At 45.0% G+C, this 22,159-nt stretch overlaps 1 pseudogene; it reads right to left on the minus strand.

Annotated features, from left to right (window-relative positions):
• Positions 1 to 4,002: 4,002 nt before the first annotated feature.
• LOC147012623 (signal recognition particle RNA) lies at positions 4,003 to 4,144 on the minus strand (annotated as a pseudogene).
• Between the last annotated feature and the right edge of the window lie 18,015 nt (positions 4,145 to 22,159).

A 22,159-nucleotide genomic window follows, 5' to 3' on the forward strand; every position in this document is an offset into this window, starting at 1 on the left:
CATTGACTGGGATGTTTATTGTTCCAGCGATTTCCATTGTAAATTGTTAACTTTTGTAGTTAATTAACCGTCACGGACATGAACTCATGGTAGCTGTCCCATATTTACATTGTTTTTTTTTTCTTTAATAGTGATCTAAGGCTGATGGTGGAGCCTGCACAATTATCACATGTAGAACAATGCCATTAAATGACATCGGTGATCGATAACTGGCGCCTTTTTACGAGATTGAAACCTGAAAACGCTTATTCCTAACCCTTTATTACTTCAACAGATGACTGCCCAAGAATAGGGCTCAACAAAAAAAATAACGGTGAGACATCTGTCTACGAAAATGCTCAACTCTCATGCGGACCCTTGTACATGTTCCTCTCGAACAAGCAACTGCAAACAGATATTGATAATGTAGGAATTATAAAGCCACAACTTCAATCAAATATATAAAACTCATTCTAACCACTCACGAACTCACTCACTCACTCACTGATATTAAAGTTCAGCACCTTCCGGGTGATGTAGAAAGCTGAAATTCTGTGTGCCGACGGACATTGAAGCTGATACACCGGGGAAAAAATCACACAACCATTGGAAAGCATCCGTAAATGAAAATATAGATAAATTAAAAAATAAATAAATAAATAAATACAGGTGCACGACTTGAGACAATGGGGAAGCATGGTAATTTTGAGTGCTGATGGACATTGAAGCTAATGCACCAGGAAAAATCATAGAACCATGAGAAATCGTCCATAAATGAAAATATAAATAAATGAAAAAACAAATGAAAAAAAAAATTTAGGTGAGCGACCTGAAACAACAGTGAAGCACACAGTTCATTATTGCTTAAATGTACAAGCATACCTTGCTAGTATAAATATATAAATACACTAGGTGGCCAATTGCAGCTAAATCTTGCAAAACTATACCTCTATCCCTTCACCGACTTCCAGCCTCGACACTTCCCCCTTTATCCATACATATACGTACTCCACATGCCTGCTGTTGGCTTAATGGTTCGGGTGGTGGGCTTAGGATCCAATAATCCTGAGTTCAAACCCCACAGGTCAGGTCAGGTATGGGAGCATGTGCCAGAACAGCGCGTCGCTGCGTCCACTTTCCGCCGGTACTCCAGGGGCCTCTGTCTGGCCATCCCCCAGGCAGATGCCAGGCCCATCCCCATCTCCTTGAGATGATGGTCAACCTGTTGCAACCATGAGGCACGTGGTCGGCCCACTGGCCTCCTCCACTCATGAGACTTCCTCGCTGAGAGAATCTGGTGAGCAGGATCAGTGTCAGGAAAACGAGCCACATGTCCATACAGCCGCAACTGACGCTCACGGACTATGCAGGTAACAAATCTCATCCGAGTCTCTCTCAGCAACCGCTCATTTGACACAAAATCCGACCAGTGATAGCCAAGGATTCTCCGAAGAGACCTGGTACCAAAGGAATTAAGTCTCCGTCTCAGATCCTTGGTCAGAGTCCAAGTCTCGCACCCATAGAGCAAGACTGGAAGTACCAAGGACCTGAAGACTCGGACTTTCGTCCTCCCGCACAGGTACCGGCAGCGCCACACCCCATGATCCAGTGAATCCATGACTCCCCAGGCCTGACCCAGACGTCTATTGACCTCTGACTCACAGCCAGCAGAGACATGAATATCACTGCCAAGGTAAGTGAATCTCTCCACGACCTCAACATCCTCACCACAAACAGACACAGACAGGACAGCAGCATCCAAGATGTCACCGAAACCCTGGATCTTAGTTTTGACCCAAGAAACCCGTAATCCCAACGGCTCCGACTCCTCATTCACAACCTCGAGGGCCCTCAAGAGGATGTCTAAAGTCTCCGCAAAGATGACTGCATCATCTGCAAAATCAAGGTCCGAGATCTTGACATTCGCAAACGATGCACCGCAACTTGATCTCTCCGACATCCTCCCTAAAATCCAGTCCATACAAGTGCTGAAAAGTGTGGGGGCAAGTACACATCCCTGACGAACTCCAGTAATAACTGGAAATAAGTCAGAGATGGTACCACCACACTTCACAGCACTCTCAGTACCAGAGTAGAGTTCAGACAGCAGATCGATCAGTTTTGGTGGCACCCCACGAAGACCAAGAATCCTCCAGAGGGCATCCCGATTCACTGAATCGAACGCTTTACAGAGATCAACATAGGCTGCAAGCATCCCCTGCCGAAACTCTCGTCTGCGTTCGGTGAGGACACGAAGTGCAAGGATACGGTCAATCGTTGACCTCTTTGGTGTAAAGCCTGACTGCTCTGGACGCTGGTGCTCAAGCAGATGGTGGCGAACCCTATCGAGAATTATCCGAGCAAAGACCTTGCCCGGCACTGAGAGCAGCGTCACCCCTCAGTAGTTGTTGCAGTCTTGGCGATCACCCTTCCCTTTCCAGAGAGGGACAACAAGGCCCCTCTTCCAGTCAGTTGGGATGATGCCTGTGTTCCAGGCAGAGCACAAAACTGCATGCAACGACACGAGAGCAGCATTTCCACCAGCCTTGGGAAGTTCGGCATGGATGCCACAGATCCCTGGAGCTTTGCCCCGTTTCAACTGGTTCACCGCAGCCCGTGTTTCCACAAGCGAAGGTGGACCACAGTTGATTCGAGGGTCAGCAACAGGGATTGTAACACCCTTGACGTCCAACTCGACAGCTGGGGGATCAGCCCGGTACAACCGCTCAAAGTAACCGGCCCAGCGGGCCTTCACTTCAGACTCCTCTGTCAAGAGCCTACCACTCTCTGCTCGAACTGCAGTGCTCCGAGGGATGGGCTTGGATGAACGTAATGCGCGAATTCCCCTGTAAGCGGGACGGGAATCACCTGTCCACAGGTGATGCTCTACCCCCTCACAGATTCCTCGCACATAGGCCTCCTTGTCCACCCTCAGTGCACGTACAGTTTTACGCCTCAGCTCCCTGAACAGCTCAGCTCTGCCATTCAGCCTGGCCCTGCGACTCTGGTCAATGGTATCCAGTGTCCCTTGAGAGACAAAATTCTTCTTTGTTCAGAGACAAAAAAAATTCAAAAACTCCACTCGGCTGTTGAATTAATACCAAGTGCGGTTGACTCTGCCTGTCATCCTTCTGAGGTCAGCAAAAAGAGTGCCAGCCTGCTGGTATCCTGTGTCGTAGTGGCGACCCGTCCAGGATTGTGTCCGATAGCCTGCCTAGGCAGCACCATTGCTCTGCACAGAGTATGGTCCCAATGGATGGATGGATACGTACTCCACCATACTGTTTGGCCCCTGGACCATGAATATGCCAAATTGGGCTTTAAAAGCTGAGCCTGAAGCAAATGGGTTTCATACAGTGAATTGTTAATGTTAAAATATAAGTTCCCATGATCTTTTCTACACCTGTTAAATCACCCCCTCTGGCCCACCCAAAAAATTTTGCTTCTATATCCATCTTGTCCACCCCTTGCGTTCTACCTACATCATCCTACCTACCTACATCCCTTGTTTGTCCGTCTCCATCTATTTTCTCCCTCTGCCCTGCTGTTGCCATTTCCCCCCTCTCTTTCTGCTGTTCCTTTTGTTATGTTGTGTCCTGATCCATTCTGTACTCGAGTTCATCCACGAGTCTTGACTTTGTACACAAAAAAAGTTAAAACCAACAAACAGTACAGTAGAGTGTGACAATTCGGTCATTTTAATGTTAAAACACAAATTGATTGTAAGCATCCCAACTTTCCAAAAAATTCACTGCACACCTCAAGTCAATTCATTCTGCCCAGCAGTTCATGAGTGCATGTAAAACACAGAGACAGACAGACATGTGACAGACAGCATTATAGAAATCTAACAAGATAGATTATAGTTATGTATGTGCGTGTTGTTGTTATTCGTCTTCCGGCTGCTCCCGTTAGGGGTCACCACAGCGGATCATCCGTTATGATCCGCATTCTGATTTGGCACAGGTTTTACGCCGGATGCCCTTCCTGACGCAACCCTGGTCGCCTCTTACAACACAGGGATAAGGATTGGGTTTCGCCATGATTCGGGGCTGCCCTACACCCTCTCATAGCACGGCCCAGCGCAGAGCTCCCAGTCCTCAAGCGATCCTCCAACCCAAACCTCCGAGTAGCCGGATTACAGGCGCACGCCACTACGCCCGGTAGATTATAGTTATGTATATATAAATATATAACCATAATATACCTTTGTCCTGCTTCCCATGAGACAAGCCATTTTGCATCTCTGTCCATGCACTCTCTATCCGCTTCCTCCTCTCCTCCGCGCACCTGTCTGCTCCTTTCCAGACAAGCTTTCAGGATATGGACGAGGACCAGTTCAACACTCCTTTCTCCTCACAGGACATAGCTTTATCCCGTCAAATCTCGTGCAAGCCTCTTTTTCATTGGTCCTCATTCGATGTGGGCGGGTCCATGATGCAGCTTGTGGGAGAGTGCCGCTATTTCTAAGGGAACTTTCAATACAGTCCCCACCGTGCTTTTGGCAGGTGAAAGACACCGCAGGTGCCCTCTAGCCCACCCTGCATGAAAAAACGTCCTCAGTACTGTATACCACTGTATCAGACATGTGAGATGTACCACACTTTATTCCATATGAGAAAAGCGTTGCACTTCATGCCACAGACATGCGTGTGAGAAGGGACAAAGTCCGATGCGGTAAAGGACATTCGATCTGCCCAAAGGATTAATAACCGCAGACGGATTGTGGGACGACCGACCAGCTGCGGGGTTGAAGGTAAGACTGATGGGGTGATGGAGGGATAGAAAGTAGGAGAGGGTTTGGAATGGATCAATGGGGTATTGAAAGAAAGATTGAAAGAAGCAAAGAGGGGATTGTTGGAACGGAGTGATGGAGTGAAGGAGGAAAGATTGAAAGGAGGCAGGTGGGGAGGGGGGGAAGACATCACACTGGGAAAAGACAAACTAACCTCAACGCATGCCCCCAAAACCCTTAGAGAATGGGCAAAGGTCTACCTACACACAGACTAAAGAAATAACTCATGCTCAGGTCGCCTACACCTTTGTCCAGAGTATCACAGAATCTTATCATGAGCTCCTTCTTCTCTTCACACAGATAGAGAATATAAAAAGTAATATATTACAAAGGAATACAAAAGACCATCTATCTAATACATACGTAACACACATTTATCCACATGAATTAAAATACACTTAACTAAACAGATGCTTTGAAATAAATGTCTTTGTACGAAAGATGCACGAATTTAACCCCGAGGAGACACACCCGCAGCAATACGTACAGTGTCTTCAGAAGGTATTCACACCCCTTGACTTTTTCACATTTTGTTGTGTTACAGCCTGAATTTAAAATGGATTAAATTCAATCATGTTGTCATCAATCTACATGCATTACCCAAAAATGGCAATGTGGAATTATTCTTTTCGAATTTTTTGCAAATTAATTAAAAATGAAAAGCTGAAATGTCTTGCGTCAATAAGTATTTAACCACTTTGTAGTGACACTCCAAATTGAGCTCAGGTGCATCCAATTTCCTTTGATCATCGTCGAGATGTCTCTACAATTTGATTGGAGTCCGTCCACCTGTGGCCAATCCAATTGATTGGAGATGATTCAGAAAGAACCACACCTTTCTATAGAAGGTCCAACAGTTGACAGTGCATGAGGAGATTGGGACCATACTCTGTGCAGAGCGTTGATGCTGTTAAAGCAGTCTACTTGGCTATTGAGCACAATCCTGGACGGGTCGCCACTCCGACACAGACAGTGCATGTCAGAGCAGAAACTCCACCATGAAGTCCAAGGAACTGTCCGTAGATAGAATTGTGAGGAGGCATAGATCTGGGGAAGGATATAAAACAATTTATGGAGTGTTAAAAGTTCCCAAGAGCACAGTCAGCTCTATCATTAGGGAAAGAATATGGAACTATCCAGACTCTTCCGAGAGCTGGCCATCTGGCCAAGCTGAGCAACCGGACAAGAAAGGACCTTGGTCAGGGAGGTGACCAAGAACCCAATGAACACTCTGACCAGAACTACAGAGTTCCTTAGCTGAGATGGGAGAACCTGCCAGAAGGACAACAATCTCTGCAGCACTTCACAAATATTGGTTTTATGAGAGAGTGACCAGACAGAAGCCACTCCTGAGAAAAAGACATGACAGCATGCTTGGAGTTTGCAAAAAAGTACGGGAAAGACTCAGAGCATGAGGCAAAATATTCTGTGGTCTGATGAGATGAAAATTGAACTCTTTGGCCTGAATGCAAAGTGCTACATCTGGCGGAAACCAAGCACAGCTCATCACCAATCCAACACCATCCTTACCGTGAAGCATGGTGGTGGCAGAATCATGCTGTGGGGATTCTTTTCAGCGGCAGGGACTCGGAGACTTGTGAGAATAGAGGAAACAATACATTTTAGCCAAATACAAGCAAATCCTTGAAGAGAACCTGCTGCAGGGTGCAAAAGACCTGAGACTGTGGCAAAGATTTACATTCCAGTAGTACAATGACCCAAAGCATACAGTCAAAACAACATTGGAATGGCTTCAGAACAAGAACGTGAAAGTCCTTGAGTGGCCCAGCCAAAGCTCAGCCTTGAATCCCATTGAGAATCTGTGTAAAGGCTTGAAGATGCTGTTCACCAATGCTCCCCATCCAACTTGACAGAGCTTGAGCAAATCTGCAAAGAAGAATGGGAGAAAAAAACCCAAATCCAGATGTGCAAAGCTGATACAGATGTACCCAAGAAGACTTGAAGCTCTAATCACTGCCATAGGTGCTTCCACAAAATATTGACTCAGGGGGTTGAGCAATGCCTTGTGTTGGCGATTCACTGCTCACCTTCACTCTTTCATTCCTCTTTTTTCCTGCATTTGAAATAAACTCCCACACTCTATTCAATTCCATTCTTCCCTCCAGGTCTTCAAAACAGCCGTTCACCGCCACCTCTTATCTTCCCCCATCCAAAACCACGATCTTTTCTACCCCAGTTAATCCACCCCAAACCCACCTCGTTCAAATTCCCTGCCTTCCTTCCTGAAAGATCCCTGCCGTGTAAGGTCCTGAAAGTCCCTGTGGTGTCCATCTTCTTTACCCCGTGTACCCCACCCCATCCCTCTCCCTTCCACAGATCTAATGTCTCTGCTCCCCACTGTTTTGTCCTTCCCTCTCCTGTCCCCCTTGTTTACTGCCCCCCCTTACTCTGTGTTGTGTATTAGCTCTCATACGACCCTCGACAAAGTATACAAAAACAAAAATAGTTAGGGTAGCAGGCTTGGGATCCTCAGGCCCCCGAGTTAAAATCTCACTTAGCTGTTGAATTAATACCAGGTGGGGTTCATTGAGCATCTCATCATTCTGAGATTAGCAAAATGAGTTCTAGCTTGCTGTGGTGATTGTGCCATTTGAGTATCCTGTATCAGAGTGATGACCTGGGCAGGATTGTGCCCAATTGCCCAGACTTCTTTGGCAGCACCATTTCTCTGTACAGCGGTTGGTCCCAATAGATTTGGATTTTTTTTGGTTGAACACTTATTGATGCAAGACATTTAAGCTTTTCATACTTAATTGATTTGTAAAAATTTCTAAAACATGTTTTCATTTTGTCATGATGGAGTATTTTGTGTCGATCAGTGACAAAAATTAATTTAAACAATTTTAAATTCAGGCTGCAACACAACAAAATGTGACAAAAGTCGAGGGGTGTGAAAACTTTCTGAAGGCACTATATTTATTTAGATAACGTCAGTGTCATGTAATAGAGTCAGTGCACTTCTTTGGTTGAATTATATATATATATATATATATATATATATATATATATATATATATATATATATAATTCAACCAAAGAAGTGCACTGACTCTATTACATGACACTGACGTTATCTAAATAAATATAGTGCCTTCAGAAAGTTTTCACACCCCTCGACTTTTGTCACATTTTGTTGTGTTGCCTGGTGTTGGCGCAGTGGTAAGGGCAGTGGCTGGGGACCCAAGAGGTCCTGAGTTCAAGCCCCGTTGGGACACTGAATTAATATATGTATGTATATGTATATATATATATATATATATATATATATATATATATATATATATATATATATATATATATATATATATATATATATATATATAATGTGTATATATATATATATGTATATATATATATATATATATATAAATAAATATATATATATATATATATGTATATATAAATATATATATATATGTATATATAAATATATATAAACCAAGTCGAAAACACCAGGGGGTTGACTCAGCCTGCCATCCTTCCGAGGTCGGCAAAATGAGCACCAGTTGTACAGGGCCCGGTGTATGCCCCGGTTAGAATAGGTGTACCATATCCCTGTGTGTCGTAAGAGGCGACCAGGGTTGCGTCAGGAAGGGCATCCGGCGTAAAAACCTATGCCAAATCATTATGCGGACAACAAAACGAATTTCCATACCGGATCGGTCGAGGCCCGGGTTACCAACGACCGCCACCGGTACCGGTGGTCAGCAGGGTACCAGTGGAAATTGTGCTACTGCTGGGCGAAGGAGGAGAAGGAGACGGGGAAGGCGAGTCCGGAGGCAGTGGGAGAGGGGGAAGGGTAGAAGGGTGGAGGTGAGAGTTGGAACTCTGAATGTTGGGACGATGACTGGCAAAGGACGAGAGTTGGCTGATATGATGGAGAGAAGAAAGGTGGACATACTGTGTGTACAAGAGACCAAGTGGATGGGGAGTAAGGCGAGGAGCATTGGAGGTGGTTTCAAACTGTTCTACCATGGTGTGGATGGGAGGAGAAATGGTGTCGGGATAATCCTGAAGGAAGATCATGTCAAGAGGGTATTGGAGGTGAGGAGGGTGTCTGACCGAGTGATGAGTGTGAAGTTGGAAATTGAAGGGGTGATGATGAATGTCATCAGTGCATATGCCCCACATATGGGGTGTGAGATGGAATATAAAGAAGATTTCTGGAGTGAGTTAGATGAAGTGGTGGAGAGTGTATCCAAGGATGAAAGAGTGGTGATTGGAGCAGATTTCAATGGACATGTTGGGGAAGGGAATAAAGAGGATGAGGAGGTGATGGGGAGGTACGGTCTCAACAAGAGAAATGTGGAAGGGCAAATGGTGGTAGAGTTTGCAAAAAGAATGGAAATGGCAGTGGTAAACACGTATTTCAAGAAGAAGGAGGAACACAGGGTGACATACAAGAGTGGAGGAAAGTGCACACAGGTGGATTACATCTTAAGTAGGAGATGCAACCTGAAAGAGATTAGTGACTGTAAGGTTGTGGCAGGGGAGAGTGTAGCTCGACAGCATCGATTGGTGGTCTGTAGGATGACTTTAGAGGTGAGGTTGAGGAAGAGAGTGAGGGCTGAACCAAGGACCAGATGGTGGAAGCTGAAGGAGGAAGACTGTTGCGTGAAATTTAGGGAGGAGGTGAGACAGGCGTTGGATGGTGGTAAAGATGGGTGGGATGATTGGGCAACGACAGCAGAAGTTGTGAGGGAGATAGCTAGGAAGGTACTTGGTGTGACATCTGGACAGAGGAAGGAAGATAAGGAGACTTGGTGGTGGAATGAGGAAGTACAGGAAAGTATAAGGAAGAAGGGGTTGGCGAAAAAGAAGTGGGATAGTCAGAGAGATGAAGAAAGTCGGCAGGAGTACAAGGAGTGGCGTCGAAAAGCAAAAAGAGAGGTGGCTAAGGCCAAGGAAAAGGCATATGACGAGCTGTATGAGAAGTTGGATACAATAGAAGGGGAAAAGGATTTATACCGATTGGCAAGACAGAGGGACCGAGCTGGGAAGGATGTGCTGCAGGTTAGGGTGATAAAGGACGCAAATGGGAATGTGCTGACGAGCGAGGAGAGTGTGTTGAGAAGGTGGATGGAGTACTTTGAGGAGCTGATGAATGAAGAAAATGAGAGAGAGAGAAGGTTGGAAGAGGTGGAGATAGTGAATCTGGAAGTGGGGTGGATCAGTAAGGATGAAGTGAGGACTGCTATGAAGAAGATGAAAAGTGGAAAGGCGGTTGGCCCAGATGGTATACCAGTGGAGGCATGGAAGTGCTTAGGAGAGATGGCAGTGGGGTTGTTAACCAGATTGTTTAATAAAGTCTTGGAAAGTGAGAGGATGCCGGAGGAGTGGAGATTAAGTGTGCTGGTTCCGATTTTCAAGAATAAGGGTGATGTGCAGAGCTGTGGAAATTACAGAGGGATAAAGTTGTTAAGCCACACCATGAAGTTGTGGGAAAGAGTAGTGGAAGCTCGGTTGAGAGGAGAGGTGATGATCTGTGAGCAGCAATATGGGTTTATGCCAGGAAAGAGCACCACTGATGCGATGTTTGCTTTGAGAATGTTGATGGAGAAGTATAGGGAAGGCCAGAAAGAGTTACATTGTGTGTTTGTGGATTTAGAGAAAGCTTATGATAGGGTGCCAAGAGAGGAGTTGTGGTATTGTATGAGGAAGTCGGGAGTGTTGGAGAAGTATGTGAGGATCGTGCAGGATATGTATGAGGACAGTGTGACAGCGGTGAGGTGTGCAGTAGGAATGACGGACCGGTTTAAGGTTAAAGTGGGATTGCACCAAGGATCGACTCTGAGCCCTTTCCTGTTTGCAATGGTGATGGATAGGTTGACGGACGAGATCAGACTGGCGTCTCCATGGACCATGATGTTCGCGGATGACATCATGATCTGTAGGGAGAGTAGGGAGCAGGCTGAATCGAGCCTTGAGAGGTGGAGGTACGCACTGGAGAGAAGGGGAATGTTAGTCAGTAGGAGTAAGACAGAGTACATGTGCGTAAATGAGAGGGAGGGTGGTGGTATGGTGCAGTTGCAAGGAGTTGAGGTGGGGAAGGTGGATTGGTTTAAATACTTGGGATCAACTGTCCAAAGTAACGGAGAGTGTGGGAGAGAAGTGAAAAAGAGAGTGCAGGCAGGATGGAGTGGGTGGAGAAGAGTTGCAGGAGTGATTTGTGACAGAAAGGTAGCTGCAAGAGTGAAGGGGAAAGTATACAAGACGGTAGTGAGACCAGCTATGTTGTATGGTTTGGAGGCGGTGGCGCTAACAAAAAGACAGGAAGCAGAGCTGGAGGTGGCAGAGTTAAAGATGCTGCGATTCTCGTTGGGAGTGACGAAGATGGATAGGATAAGAAATGAGTGTATTAGAGGGACAGCGCAGGTAGGACGGTTTGGAAACAAAGTAAGAGAGGCGAGATTGAGATGGTTTGGACATGTGCACAGGAGGGAAACGGAGTATATCGGGAGAAGGATGTTGAAGATGGAGCCGCCAGGCAGGAGGAGAAGAGGAAGGCCAAAGAAGAGGTTCATGGATGCGGTGAGGGCAGACATGCGGGTGGTTGGAGTGTCAATGGAAGATGTGGAGGATAGAGCGAAATGGAGACAGTTGGTCCGCTGTGGCGACCCCTAACGGGAGCAAGCCGAAAGAGGAAGAAGATATATATATATATATATATATATATATATATATATATATATACATATATATATACATATATATATATATATATATATACACACACACACACACACACACACACACACACACACACACACACACACACACACACACACACACACACACACACACACATATGGCAGTGAATCTGTACCCACCACACATTGTAATGTTACCAACAAGGTAATAACGTTCGTTGTAATTTATTCATGCAATTACACCAGTGATATAATGTCAATCTCTGGTATATTTTATAATACCCTCATGAATTTGTTAAAGGAAGGACACTTACACAGTTTGTATATTGGATGATAATTAAGGAGAGAATGACTGGGTGTTATGATTCTTCATAACCGATGACAAATATGGACACCATATTACGATTCAAGGTCACACTTTGAATGCTATTAACCTCTAAATATGTTTGATCATCCATCAATATAGATTCTTTCTCATTCAGAAAACGTTTCCAGGTCGAAACTTCAATAGACATCCAAAGATTATCGCTTTCGGGTTATTGTACTGCTAATTAGATGTCACGGAGTATACAACAAGATAAGCAATATTCACATATGCGTGAATATCGTGTGAATACAGTTTTCTAAAACATTCCGTATATTATTTATATTATATGCACATTGAAGCAATTGTTCCATAACTTTTTTAAAAAAACAGTGATCGAAGGCTCAGCTTAGCTTGTGCAATCCCATGCAGGACAAAGGCATTAACAGACATCAGTGTACTTTTACACACATTACAATGTCATTCATAAACAACGCACAAATACATGCATTAAATAGGATCATTGAACCTGGGTTCTCAACACCATTAGCCTTTTGTTCAGTTTGGGGAACAATGAGCAGACCAAACCAATTAAGGCTTTCAGTTATACCTTCCATTGACAGTGAAAATGATAATAATAATAATAATAATAATAATGTAATCATAATAATGTAACATTAACAACTAGAAGAGCACTCGGAAGAGCGCTTACCTCCACCAGTAATACCTGATCTACGAGAACATACCGGGCCCAATACATTTTTGAAATATCATGCTATACAGTACTATATCGTTTTTGACCCTATCTCTCAATGGTGAAGAATCACTTTAATAATTAAATAATTCTCGTATCCAGATCCGGATTCTGATCTTAACCAAAATGGAAATATTTCTTCCTTGTCACACACCCAACGTATCCACCAAGTTTCATCCGAATCCGTCTACAACTTTTTTGAGATATCGTGCAATATATCGGTTTTGCCCTATCTCTCAATGGTGAAGAATCACCTTAAAAATTATAATTTTTTGCATTTTTAGGATAATAATCAGATCTGGATCCGGATCCGGATCTTCACCAAAATCTATTCAGCTCGTCCTTGTCACACACCCAACCTGTCCACAAAATTTTATTTCGATCCATCAACAACTTTTTGAGATATCCTGCACACAAACAGACAAACAGACAGAAAGGGGTGAAAACATAACCTCCTTCACCTTCGGTGGCAGAGGTAATAATAATAATAGTAATAATAATAATAATAATAATGCAATAATAGTAATATTAATCATAATGTAATAATGGAAATAATAATATAGAAATAATAATCATGTATTAATAACAATAATGTAATAATAATAATAATAAATAATAATAACAACACCAATAAATAATTTGAGATGATAATGATGCAAAATTATTTCCGAGTCACATTACGTTATGCAATTTCACAAACAAATACGAACAATGCCACATTGATGAAAACATTTTCATGTACACAGATTTAGAGTGGAAGAAAAATTACAAACATATTCATAGCAGATAAACATTACTTTGGAAAATTAATTAAAACCTTGGCATAATGATTACAAAAAACCCTTTTATGCTTTCATTGTGTTTCAAACATTAACCACAGCCTATTTTAATATATTTTACTTAGAAATACAGTTTCTGCTGCCACAAGCTCATTGTTTTCTTCAGCTGGTTTAATACTCCGAAGACACTTGTACATGTCATGAATATATTGTGACGGTTGTATGCCCCCGAGGAGAAGGAAGCACCAACACATTGGATTACCCTAGTTTACCCTAGTTATATCTCGTACTATTCTGTTTAGCTCTGAAGAATAGGCTGGATTCATGCGGATAGATATGCATTGCAAATGTTAGTTAGGTACATGTTCTTCAATATTCTGGACTTGAGCCCTTACGCAGCAATGCCAACCCTCCCGATTTCATCGGGAGGCTTCCGAAAATTCACCCAAACTCCCGCCCTTACGATCACTATCCTTATCCTCCCGAAATTTTGATATTTTTGCACTGTTCACTAATCAGAATGTACTAGTATGAGAATTGAATGAAAAGCATCGTCTGCTACGTATAGCATGTGGTAACTCCATAACGTTCGCTGCTTCCAAATTGTACGTAAAAAATTGCAAATTCAAATGAGGAGCAGCGAAACATTGGGTCTGGATCTCGCTTATGCGATCATGCACTGAGATTTAGTGCATGCGGTATGTGTGCAATACAGTGCATGCGGTATGTATGCACAGTGTATATGCATGCGATACGCTCACTGCATGCAGCTGGGCCCCGTACCAGCCCGGCGGTCGCGACCACCGTGCGGTGTTTAATTTAACAGCCGCTAGAGTTCTACGAGTCGCGCTGCAGCTGTGGAACATCGACTTCGAAGTTACCGATGCTTCAAGCCCTCGATGTTGATTACGAAATGGCAGAAAAGAAGCTTACGAAGACCAAGAAATGGTCTCAGAAGTACAAGACCGAATACAGTCTCCAATACCCGTGTATTCGAAAGTCTGAAAGAGGAATTCATCATGCGTATTGTACAGTATGCAGCGTTGATATTTCAGTTGAGCACGGAGGTCGCGATGATATTCGGAAGCACGTTGGAAGCAAACGGCACACAGACATTGCAAAGGAGAGATCTTCGAGCACGAGTACCGGTACACTTCTGAATTATTTCACCAAACAAGGGACAAGCGAGGAAGAGGATGTTACCCGAGCGGAACTTCTCTTTAGTGGATTTATTGTGGAACATAACTTGCCCATATCAGTCTCAGATCATGCTGGACCTCTATTTCAAAAGATGTTTCCAGATTCAAAAGTTGCTTCAAAGTATGGATGTGCAAAAACAAAAACTTGCAAGATGTGCAAGATGTGCAAGAACAAAAAAAAAAAAAAAAAAAAAAAACAAGAACAAAAAGCAAGAAAAAAAAAGAAAAAAAAAAGAAAAAAAAAAAAGAACAAGAACAAAGAAGAAAAAAAGAACACTGGTCAACAATTTTTTACTTTCTGAATGTTGTCTAGATTTCTACAAGTGAATTAGGGTATTCTGGCACTGCTGAATCAGGAAATGGCATCCGTTTCTCTCCATCAGGTCAGGTTTTTGTGCTAAGTTGATTTGAAAAAATCAGATCTTGTGACAAAATCAATTACATTTTTGTGGCATTATCAGCTGATTTTTGTCAACACATATCATCCTAAACATGTTTTAAAGAAAAAAAATGTTTTGCCAACAACATTTATTGATTACATGATAGAAACATCGATTACTGTCATCTGAATGGTGGGCATTGATAAAGGTAAGTACAAGTAAATTGCATGTTGCGTCACCACTGTTCAAACTTCAGGGCTTGAACTTCCGTTTCTTCGAACTCCTGGAATGTTCAGCGGCAGGGAGGTCTCTCTTCAGATTCCAACAGTAGTCAGCCATCATGACTGCGTCCCAGCGACCCTGATACCTGGTCTCCATCTCCTTCATGTCCTGATGGAATCTCTCCCCCTGCTCGTCACTCATTGAACCCAGGTTCTCAGGAAACCGGTTCATATGTGAAAATAGGTAGTGCATCTTGATGCTCATGTTGCAGCCCAGGTTTCTGAAAGCAGTCAGCATGTTGTTGACAAGTTCTGCGTAGTTTCTGGCCTTATTGTTGCCAAGAAAGTTCTTCACTACCAAAACAAATGTCTTCCACGCTTCCAGTTCCACTTCGTTCATTGAGTTTTTGAACTCTGGATCTCTGATGAGCTGACGGATCTGAGAACCATCAAAGATGCCAACTTTCAACTTCTCCATGGTCAATCCTGGAAAAGCCTGGCACAAGTAAGTGAAGCACTCACCATCTTTGTCCAGAGCCTTGGTGAACTGCTTGATTAAGCCGAGCTTGATGTGCAGCGGTGGGAAGAGTATTCTGTCTCTGTCCACCAGAGGGTCGTTGATGACGTTCCTTTCTTTGCATGGCACCAATTCCTCCCGCACAGGCCAGTCCTTCTTCGTGTAATGCTGAGCACGGTCCCTACTATCCCACATGCACAGAAAACATGGGTACTTGGTGAAGCCAGACTGTTGTCCCAACAAAAAGTTCACCATCTTCAGGTCAACACAAATAAACCACTTATGCTGATCATAACCAATTTTCTCCAGCACGTACTTCACCGCTTCATACTTCTCCTTCAGTGTAGTCGAGTGAGCGATGGGTACAGAGGAAAACTGGTTGCCGTTGTGTAGCAGAACACATTTCAGTGATCGCTTGCTGCTGTCAATGAACAGTCTCCAATATTTGGGTTCGTACTGTGGCACTCCAAGCTTGAGCAGAAGCGCATGTCATAAATTGGCGCATGTAGGTATTGTACATTCTTCAGAGTTCGTTATTTCAAGAAATACAACTTTTTTGTATCACATTATTACAAAATCTGCCCCATTAACTTTAGTTTTGATCCACGAACTTTATGCTTTGCCTCACCAATTTTTGGAAGATTTTGAGGTTTTATGACTTCAAACTGATCCCTTTTCGACATAATCACCCAGAACTATCATACCTGAATACTTCTTGTCATTAAAATAATTATTTCCAATCAAAACAATTATTTGACATGACATTTTACCCCCACCAACTTCTTCTAAAATGCTCCACACATGCGTACATGTGAACAAAAATGTAAAAAACGACATGTGGCCATATCTCAAAAACTTGACCTGATTGAACAAAACTAATGTGAGTTTTGGATTCAGCGCATCAGATGCGTCCTAAATCAGCTTAAAAAATGCAGACAACAAATTTGTTGTTGACCAGTGTAATTGGTGAGTTGTCAAATGTGACTGCTTCATCTATTGCCGATATTGCTAGACTAGCTCCATTTAGCCTAGCTCCAGACGGTAGCAATGACAGTGGTGAGGCCCAGCTATATCCTGTCCTGATTTCGTACTATGACAACAGTGCTGGGATTGTGAAGCAAGGTTTGCTAAGTTTGCCTGCGTGCAAACAAGATTCCACTGGAGAAAACATTTTCAAACTGCTTGATCATGAGTTCAGTGACAGGAAAATTCCGTGGGGAAATTGTGTTTCCTTTTGTGCTGATAATGCCTCTGTCATGGTGGGCAAGCACAAAGGAGTCGCTGCTTATATCCACAAACAAAATCCAGAGTGCTACATCATGGGATGCCCTTGCCATATGATGCACAATACGGCCAAGAAGGCGGCTCAGGCCTTACCCATTGAATTAGATGACTTTCTCATCGATATTTACTACTACTTGGACAAAAGTAGTAAACGCGTCAAAGGAGTGAAAGCACTGCAAGAACTCTGTGATGCCCCGACACACAAGATTCTGAAGCATGTCGCAACAAGGTGGCTGTCCCTTGGTCAGTGCCTAGACAGGCTGATTGAACAGTGGGAGCCACTTCGCCTCTTCTTCAAAGAAGAAGTACGAAGAAAAATGCAACCAACTGTAGCCAAGACTCTAACAACGAGCAAGAAGGATGGCACTGTATCTACTGCCAGTACTGGCACTGCAGGATCAAGCACTCGTGGAGCAGCATTCACCACTACCACTGCAGTATCTGCTGCGAAGAAGACAGCAGGGACAGCACCAAAACCAATGCTGAGAGCAGGGAGCATCACCGGCCCTTCATCACGTTCATCTACAAAGCAGATTCCTTCAGAGTCGAGAAAGACTGTGATAGTCCCATCTACAGGCAAAGAAGGACCCAAGTTAAGTTCTGCTTTTGCCAAATCACTTGATAGAAGCTCAGCAAAACCTTCGAATCAGAGGTCTTCTTCCTTGGCTGCACCTACCTCAAGCTCTCTCCTCAAACGTAAAATTGGATCTGGTACTACAAGTCTGACCTCTTCTGCTGGCAGTAAACGCAAGTGTGATCGCCCTGCGGCTAAGTGTACTACGAGTTCTACAACTAAAAGCGCATCTTCCTCAAACACTGTGCAGGAATCTAGAGAAAAACGTGTCAACAGGATGTTCTTGTCTCCACAAACAAAACTCTATTGTTTCTTCCTTCGATATGCTAACAAGCTTTTTGAGAAGGGGAATCTTCTGCTCCAAAGAGACGAACCCTGTATTCATCTCCTGCACGGAGAATTGAATGGTCTTCTGAAAGATATCTTCGTACGGTTTTTGAAACCATCGGTGTCATCGGTTGCTCTGGTAAATGTACCCTTCTCTGACAGAAATCATCAGAAGAATGATGAGGACCTCATGATTGGGAACGATGCCAAACTGTATATAAGGGAACAAAGGAGTCTCAAGAAATCCACCTTCACTCTGAGTGAGTCAGACATCCAAGGTTTCTTCAGTGCAGTTCGCTCATATTATGTGAAAGCCTGCAATTACATCTTCAAAACCTGGCCGCTAGATGATGAATTAGCCAAGCATGCTCAGGTGCTGGATGTTAAGCTACACCAAGAAGTGGGGTTTGACTGTGTGGAGTTTTTCATCAAGAAATTCCCCTGTCTGTTCAGTGGCGGTGATAGTGACATAGACAGTCTTGAGAGTGAATTCGCTCACTACCAGGCAGACGCCTCCATAGCTACAATTGCTACTGAGACAGTGAGAGTGGATGAGCAGTGGCATCGGATTTCACAGCTCACAGATCCCTGCACTGGTGCCAAGAAGTAACCTAATTTGAGCAAAGTGATGAAGGGAATCTTGGTCATTCCTCATTCGAACGCATCATGTGAGCGGGCACTCAGTCTTGTACGGAAGAATCATACTGAATTTCGTCCCAATTTGAGTGTCAAAACCCTGGAAGCTCTCTTAATTGAAAAACTAGCTCATAGCACCCCTTGCTACCAGAGAGAATACAGCAAAGACATAATCAGAAGGGCTAAAAGAGCCACACAGCTGTCACTCAGCAAAGCTGCCATGGAAAAAGCAAGCAGCAGTAGTACCAGCCAGTAAGGTAAGAAAAATATTGCTTCTTTTGTGCTTTTTGTTAATCTTTGATTGTCCCCTAACTTACTAATATTAACATACATGTAACATTAAAAAGTGCACAATTTTCCCCTTTTTTTGTTCAAAAAGTGGGAATTCTTAACATGTTAAATGCTCCAAAATAGGGCTCAGAGGGCACTAGAGAGCGTCTAGAACCCCAGAGCTTCCAGGGCCCTAAGGCAGGCCCTGGACCCCGCCGCAAGGGTCGAGTGCTCCGCGCTCGAGATGTGCGCTTCGCGCACATTATTTGGTGTCGGTTGAAAATCCTCCCTAATTCTGATTTCCAAAAGTTGGCATCTCTGCTTACGCACGTGCCACAGACGGACTCCCCACGACAGCCCCATTGCGAGTTCATGCGAACATAGCAGAAAGTGAAAGATCATCTCAAAGTGACAGGCACGTGACATCTCAAAGTGACAGGATCATCTCAAAGTGACAGTGACAGTGACGTCAGGTCAGGTTCGATCTGTGACCTGCTACAGGTACCATGTAAACCTGTACTAACCTGTTCCATGGTCGGGTTGTCGGTGACTAAACCGTCTCCCCCACCAGGTTTTCTGATGAGGAGGGTGTTTGGATATGGACACCCAGCAGGATTAAAAACAAAACCTGTCAAAGGGCGGAGGAGCTCCTTGTGAGCCAACGGCCATCCATATCTAGTGCCCAACTGTGTCTGCGGACGTCCTCCTGCAGTTGGGTTACTTCTTATTAGGAGGTTGGTGGCAGGATTTGCACTCCGGCCACCGTAAAACCCTTCATTCCGCAAAACGCAAAAACGCAAAAAAATCTGAAAACCCACTCCGTGGGAGTACCTCCTGTGCAGCTTCCCTTCGCAGGGCAGCTCACCGGATGACGGGATTGGGGCAAAGCCTTCGGGACCCCCAATCTTTGATAGGAGGGAAACCACGGGGTAACATCCCTGGGTCAGATTGCGGGAGAGTGTGTCGGAGTGGTGCTGAGGTGTCGTCCACCAGACGGCGGTCTCCTTGGGTTAACCTGAGGCGGTCCCTTCGGGTGGGTGCCTGGAATGTCCTATCCCTAAGAGAGGATGATCACCTGTCTCTGTTATCATCTGAGCTCAAGCGTTTGGACATCGGGATTGCAGCTCTCTCTGAGGTTCGGAGACCGGATTGCAGCGAGATAATAGTGGGTGGTTACACCTACGATTGGTCTGGTCGCTCTGATGGTTACCATACCCAAGGAGTTGCTGTAGCTGTGTCCAATAAGCTGACCCCAATGATAATTGAGGTAACACCGGTCAACGAGCGTATTATTAGATTAAGGATTCGCCACTCCTTAGGTGTCATTTCCCTGGTCTCTGTTTATGCTCCGACTGAGGCGAGTGATCTCACCGTGAAGGATGCATTCTACGCCATACTCGAGTCTGTGGTTGATCAGTGCCCCAGACGAGATACACTTCTAGTCTTGGGGGATTTCAATGCATCGACTGGAACTGATAGGGATGGTTATGAGGTGTGTGTTGGTCCCCATGGGTCAGGAACTATGAACCAGAATAGCACTAAGTTCCTTGACTTTGCAAGAAGTCATGGACTTAGGGTGGCTGGTTCATGGTTTCAGCGCCCGCAAGCTCATCGCTGGACTTGGTATTCCAACGCTGGCGGTGTGGCAAAGGAGATTGACCATGTCCTCATTGACGGTCGTTGGAGGATGATCCAGAACTGCAGGGTCTACCGGAGTGCTCAGTTCCTCAATACTGACCACAGGCTTGTTGTAGCAACTCTAAAGCTGCACCTTAAATCCTGGAGAATGGTACCATCCCAGCCTAGGCTGGATGTTCCCAAGCTCAGGGATGAGAGAGTAGCTGAGGAGTTTGCGAACAGGCTGAGTGGACACTTGGGGGGTCTGGGTGCTTTGGGGGGTCCTGAAGAGTTGTGGAGCACCTTCAAGACCACCGTCCTTGATGTTGCCGGTGGATGCCTTGGAGTTCACCGCAGGGCAAAGAAGAATTTTGTCTCTCAAGGGACACTGGATACCATTGACCAGAGTCGCAGGGCCAGGCTGAATGGCAGAGCTGAGCTGTTCAGGGAGCTGAGGCGTAAAACTGTACATGCACTGAGGGTGGACAAGGAGGCCTATGTGCGAGGAATCTGTGAGGGGGTGGAGCATCACCTGTGGACAGGTGATTCTCGTCCTGCTTACAGGGGAATTCGCGCATTACGTTCATCCAAGCCCATCCCTCGGAGCACTGCAGTTCGAGCAGAGAGTGGTAGGCTCTTGACAGAGGAGTCTGAAGTGAAGGCCCGCTGGGCCGGTTACTTTGAGCGGTTGTACCAGGCTGATCCCCCAGCTGTCGAGTTGGACGTCAAGGGTGTTACAATCCCTGTTGCTGACCCTCGAATCAACTGTGGTCCACCATCGCTTGTGGAAACACGGGCTGCGGTGAACCAGTTGAAACGGGGCAATGCTCCAGGGATCTGTGGCATCCATGCTGAACTTCTCAAGGCTGGTGGAAATGCAGCACTCGTGTCGTTGCACGCAGTTTTGTGCTCTGCCTGGAACACAGGCATCATCCCAACTGACTGGAAGAGGGGCCTTGTTGTCCCTCTCTGGAAAGGGAAGGGTGATCGCCAAGGCTGCAACAACTACCGAGGGGTGACGCTGCTCTCAGTGCCGGGCAAGGTCTTTGCTCGGATAATTCTAGATAGGGTTCGCCACCATCTGCTTGAGCACCAGCGTCCAGAGCAGTCAGGCTTTACACCAAAGAGGTCAACGATTGACCGTATCCTTGCACTTCGTGTCCTCACCGAACGCAGACGAGAGTTTCGACAGGGGCTGCTTGCAGCCTATGTTGATCTCTGTAAAGCGTTCGATTCAGTGAATCGGGATGTCCTCTGGAGGATTCTTGGTCTTCGTGGGGTGCCACCGAAACTGATCGATCTGATGTCTGAACTCTACTCTGGTACTGAGAGTGCTGTGAAGTGTGGTGGTACCATCTCTGACTTATTTCCAGTTGTTAATGGAGTTCGTCAGGGATGTGTACTTGCCCCCACACTTTTCAGCACTTGTATGGACTGGATTCTAGGGAGGATGTCGGAGAGATCAAGTTGCGGTGCATCGTTTGGCAATGTCAAGATCTCGGACCTTGACTTTGCAGATGATGCAGTCATCTTTGCGGAGACTTTAGACATCCTCTTGGGGGCCCTCGAGGTGCTGAATGAGGAGTCGGAGCCGTTGGGATTACGGATTTCTTGGGTCAAAACTAAGATCCAGGCTTTCGGTGACATCTTGGATGCTGCTGTCCTGTCTGTGTCTGTTTGTGGTGAGGATGTTGAGGTCGTGGATAGATTCACTTACCTTGGCAGTGATATTCATGTCTCCGCAGGTTGTGAGCCGGAGGTCAATAGACGTCTGGGTCGGGCCTGGGGAGTCATGGATTCACTGGATCATGGGGTGTGGCGCTGCCGGTACCTGTGCGGGAGGACGAAAGTC

This window comes from Eptatretus burgeri, chromosome 14, assembly GCF_056783735.1.
Source record: "Eptatretus burgeri isolate ZD-2024b chromosome 14, Ebu_testis_v1, whole genome shotgun sequence".
In the NCBI taxonomy this organism is placed as follows: Eukaryota; Metazoa; Chordata; class Myxini; order Myxiniformes; family Myxinidae; genus Eptatretus; species Eptatretus burgeri.